Genomic DNA, 5628 nt, shown 5'->3' with positions numbered 1-5628 from the left:
GCAATGCACTTGTCCTGTTGCCTTGACTGAGAGAGGTTTCTGATCAAAGGGAGGATAGATTCCAGCAAGATTCCTGGGGTAATATCTCATTGGAGATATAGTGTGTGTTTCTCATACCCCATTTTGTGTTTCTTACCATCATGTCATCTTTATTTTTGGGTTTTTTTGCAAGTCAAAAAATTTCAGTATAAGCAGTAGTCCTCCATGCTCTCTGAAAAAATCAATAAAATGTTGTCAAATGATGGTCACATTGTGACCAAAACTGTAAATAGAAATCTTGATTTATTCATTACTGTCAATTACTTCAAAAATTAACTTGTTTGCTAATACTTTTCCTTTTGGGGGGGTCATAGTTTGGATTGGATCACTGCTTGCAACTTCTGCCAAAAAACACTCCTCTTCATCCGTGTCTCTGACTTCCACCTTTATCACTTGGCTGTTGTGAGGCTTGTGAGATACATCGCCTCCCATTTCTCCTACCTCTTCGGAGGTGACTTTTTTCATAGTGTTATCCACAGCAGTTTCCATTTTCATGTTTTCCTGTAATCTGTTTTCAGCAGCTAATGTTGCAGGCTCTTCAAATCGTTTTAAGTGGGAGATACTGTATATAGATCCTAAAACTTTAAGGTTAAAAGTGCAAGGGGGGGAAGGGAAAGAGGGGTGCTAATGTCAGGGTGTCCCCTTCCCCTGCTCCTTTACCCCATTGGGCCATTTAGCAGCAAGGCATTCCCTGGGAAATATCCCACCCTCTGACTCCACCACCTCAACCAAGCTTCACAATCATCATTGCTGTGTACAGTATTCAATTGTTTAAAACTTATACTATGTATATGTGTGTGTGTGTGTGTATGTATATATAAAATATAGTCTTTTGTCTGGCGAAAAAAATTTCCCTGGAACCTAACCCCCTCATTTACATTAATTCTTATGGGGAAATTGGATTCGCTTAACATAATTTCGCTTAAAGTAGCATTTTTCAGGAACAGAACTACAACGTTAAGTGAGGAGTTACTGTACAGTGGTCCCCAAAGATACTGTGTGGGGTAGCAATATATGTCACAAGCATGATGTCTAATGGCCAATCAGAACACAGGACCTCTTAACACTGTTTTGTAATTTCCCTTAAATTATAGACTCTCCCTTCTCCAAGAATAGGGATGGGTTGAATTTTAGCCTTCAGATTTGCAGTGATAAGGTTAGATGAAATAATGCCCATAAGCACTTGCCAAGCAATATGATTGTTGTTTATCATATTAACTCTATCCTCAAAATTAAATCTCCCAACTCAAAGTACAAAGTTGAATTTTTTTTAATATTTGGAAGAACAGCTCATAGTCCTCTCTCCATAACCTAAAGAATAGAACCTTGCGGCAGCCTGCATGAAAAATCCTCAGGGCAGACAAAAAATTGCAAAGCACGACCTATGGGATCCTCCTAGAAAGAAAACGACAAAGCCACTGAAGTGTAGTACTATAAGTTTCCACCATATGGGATAGATCCATCAACAGTTCATCCCAGTCAACGTATCTAAGGCATCTGACAGATGTAAAAGAATCAGTATGATTGACGATCTTCACCCATCATAAGGGGAAGGTCCTTTACCAATGTAGCCTGTGTTCTAAATGCTGGCTAACTTGTAGATTGACAGCAATCTAGGGGCATGTCTACACTCAACTCCGGAGTGATCGATCCAGCGGGGGTCGATTTATCGCGTCTAGTGAAGACCAACAACAGTGAAGACACCACGGTAAGTAGATATAAGTACGTCAACTTCAGCTACGTTATTCACGTAGCTGAAGTTCCGTAACTTAGATCAATCCCTCCCCAGACCAGTACTTAGAAATCTCAGGCCCCCAACTGGCACTTTAAGACCTTGTCTACACCATGTAAATAACCATTTTTAGACATGATTTTAGCCAAAGTCATGTTGTAATATTTTGGGCGCTTTTACATGTGTAGACAGGGGGGAATTAAATTGTGGGAGCTGTGATGGAATCCCTCTTGACCAACACACCCAGGAATGAACCAGGGACTTCCAGAGCTAAATTAAGTGTATGTGTGTGGAAGGCACATAGCACATAGTGGGTACTACTGAATAATAAGCTTTCCAGAATTGCTACAAAAGCTGTAAAACACATCCACCATAGCAAAAAGCCATGTGGCCAGAGTCCGTGGACAAGCCCAATTAGTACCATAGCCAGAGTCTAGATACAGGCCAAAGGTCAAAGCCAGGTGGTCAGAGGCCAGGCTGGAGTGGATCAGTAACTGGGCTGGAGCAAGGTCGGAGTAGGGCAAGGACAAGACTGGAACAGGGCACAGGCAATGCTGGGGCAGGAACCAGATCGGGAAGCCTAGGGAGTCTACCACTGCAAGGGCGTAGAAGGTTCCTGGCTGGGTAGTGCTGTTGCACAGACTGATCTGCAGCTCTGTCAGGGATGGAGAAATACCTGAGTATGGGGGTCATCTGACCCAGGGTCTACTCAGGCATAGGCTGCTGTCGAATGTCTGAAGACTGAGTCACTGGAGGCTCTGTGGGAAGGATAAATTATTGAGCTGTTAACACAGCTCTGTTGGAGCAGAGTGAGCAGTCCTGGTTTGGCTTTGGGTTTGTCTCACATCATTATTTTTTTCTAGTCCTTTAATCATTTTTGTTGCTGTCTTAGGGGGGAGGGATAGCTCAGTGGTTTGAGCATTGACCTGCTAAACCCAGCGTTGTGAGTTCAATCCTTGAGGGGGCCATTTAGGGATCTGGGGCAAAAATCTGTCTGGGCATTGGTCCTGCTTTGAGCAAGGGGTTGGACTAGATGACCTCCTGAGGTCCCTTCCAACCCTGATGTTCTATGAACAGCAGACAATCATTACTGGACTTTCTCCAATTTGTTCACATCTCTCTCAAAGTGTGGTGCCCAGAGTTGGACACAGTACTCTAGCTAAGGCCTTATCAGCCCTGAGTAGCAGGGAAGAATTTCTTCTCATGTCTTGCTTATAATACATCCCAGAATGATGTTTGTTTTTTTTGTAACAGTGTTACATTGTAGATATATATTTAGTTTGTGATCCACTATAACCCCCAGATCCTTTGCTGCTGTACTCCTTCCTAGGAGGTCCTTTTCCATTGTGTATTTGTGCAACTGATTATTCCTTCCTAAGGGGAGTACTTTGCATTTGTCCTTATTGAAGTCCTCCTATTTATTTCAGACCATTTCTCCAGTTTGTTGAGATCATTCTGAATTCTAATCCCGTCCTTCAAAGTGCTTGCAATACCTCCCAGATTGGTATCTTCCATAAACTTTGTAAGTGTACTCTCTATGCCATTATCCAAATCAATTGTGAAGATATTTAATAGAGCTGGACCCAGGACAGATCCCTGCAGGATCCCATTCAATATGCCCTTCCAGCTGGACTGTGAACCATTGATAGCTATTCTCTGAGCATGGTTTTCCAATCAGTTATGCACCCACCTTATAGTAGGTTCATCTACGCTATATTTCCCTAGTTTGCTTAGGAGAAGGTCATGTGAGACAGTATCAAAAGCCTTACCAAAGTCGAGCTATATCACATCTGCTGCTTTCTCCTAGCCACAAGGCTTCTTCCCATACCAAAGTTAAGCTGACTGGTCTATAATTCCCTGGTTTGTCTTTATTCCTCTTTTTAGACATAGATACTATACTTGCCCTTTTCCAGTCCCCTGGGATCTCTCCTGTCCTCCTATGAATTCTCAAAGACTCTTCAGCCAGTTCCTTAAGTATTCTAGGATGTATTTCACCAGGCCCCACCAACTTGAAGACATCAAACTTTTCTAAGGGTTTGTCTACACTTTAAAATTTTGCGATGGTGCAGCTGCAGCGGTGCAGTTGAGCTGCTGTAGTGCTTCAGTGAAGACAGTATCCACCCAGATGGGAGGGTTTCTCCCACCGGCATAGGTACTCCACCTCCCCGAGAGGCAGTAGGTCAATGGGAGAGCACTGTCTACACCACAGGTTAGGTTGGTATAGTTATGTGTCTCGGTGTAGACCAGGACTAAGCAATTCTTAACTTGTTCTTTCCCTATTTTAGCCTCATATCCTACTCCATTTAGTATGTTCACTATGTTAGTCGTCCGATCACAGCTAACCTCTTTTGTGAAAACCGAAATAAAAAAGGCATTTAACACTTCAGCCATTGCTTTACTGTCTGTAATTGTCTTTCCCTCCTCCTTGAGTAATGGGCCTACTCTGTCCTTGGTCTTCCTCTTGGTTTTAATGTATTTGGAAAATATCTTCTTGTTATTCTTCATGTTCCTAGCTAGTTTAATCTTGTTTTGTGCCTTGGCCTTTCTACTTTTGTCCCTACATGCTTATGGGTTTTTTTTTATATATTAATCCTTTGTAATTTGACTTAATTTCCACTTTTTGTATGACTCTTTTTTGAGTTTCAGGTCAAAAATGTTGAAATGTTCCTTTTGACATTTTCAGAATGGATTGTTTCAATTGTTTTGTTTCAAAACATCTTTTCATTTTGAAATTTTATCTTATTTTTTTAAATCAAAATGAAACATTTCGTTTTCATCAGAATGAAATGTTTTGATTGACCCAAAATTATTTTTTTCAACATTTTCATTTAGTGGGAAATTTCAAGTTGTTTTATTCTGATTCAGAACCAAAATAAATTTTGAAATATCAGAACTTCCCATGGAACAGAAATTATGTGTTTCAACCAGAGCTACTGAAAACACAACCTAAATGTTACCTAAAGGCTCAGTAACCAGAAGGCAAATAAAAATAACTCAAATATATTATTTAAAATAAAAATCTCTTTTTTTTTAGGCCTGGTTCATGATTTCTGAATGCTTGGCAATGCTGAATGAAGTTCAATATTTTAAATAAATTAAAAAGCTGATTTAACATGGCACTGTATAAGTCTTGATTTTTAATTTAATTGTATTCATCATTTCATTTTTGCCTCCCTTCACGTTTAGATACTCTTAGCAAGTTTTTAAATGTTGCAACATACTGTAGTAAGAAAATTGCATCTGTTATTTTTTGTATTAGAAGTGGACCTGATTAGAACGAGAATACCAGAACTTTGGCAAAGTTCCGATCCTAATCAAACTAACATTGCAACTCTGATCTGTTTCTAATTCACACCACACACTGTTTTGATTTTTTTAAACATAATTTCTAACTATGATGGTTTGATAAGCAAAGTATAATGGAATTACCTTCTTCTTCTATTTTGGCATAATTCTGCCAATACTGTTGGCCTCTATAAAATTTTTGTGGGCATGTGATGAGGGATTTTATGATCAGCTCTTTGTTTTCCGTAGAAAATGCTTGTATCTCTTCAGTGACTTGACTTGCTTAATTCTGTTTATGGCTGTATGAGAAAATATTTGTTTCAAGTCTAATCTGTATACATGTAGGAGTTCAATATATTCATTATTTTTATTTTATAGCTCTCCTTATATTTCCTCCTTTCCATTCTATGAAGGACCCGAGAGCACAGGTAACAGATTCACAGCAGATCAGCAATTAAGCAGAAGGCAGGCAGCTGCCCTGGGCTCCAGGAAGGGCGGTGGCCAGTTACAATCAGGCACAGACACGTTTTCTGAGCAAAGTGAAAGTTATTCTCCTCTTTCTCCTATGCGCC

The sequence above is a fragment of the Terrapene carolina genome, unplaced genomic scaffold (genome assembly GCF_002925995.2).
Source record: "Terrapene carolina triunguis isolate 2854851 unplaced genomic scaffold, T_m_triunguis-2.0 Scaffold31549, whole genome shotgun sequence".
NCBI classification, from domain to species: domain Eukaryota; kingdom Metazoa; phylum Chordata; order Testudines; family Emydidae; genus Terrapene; species Terrapene triunguis.
Note: the sequence above shows the minus strand (reverse complement) of the source record.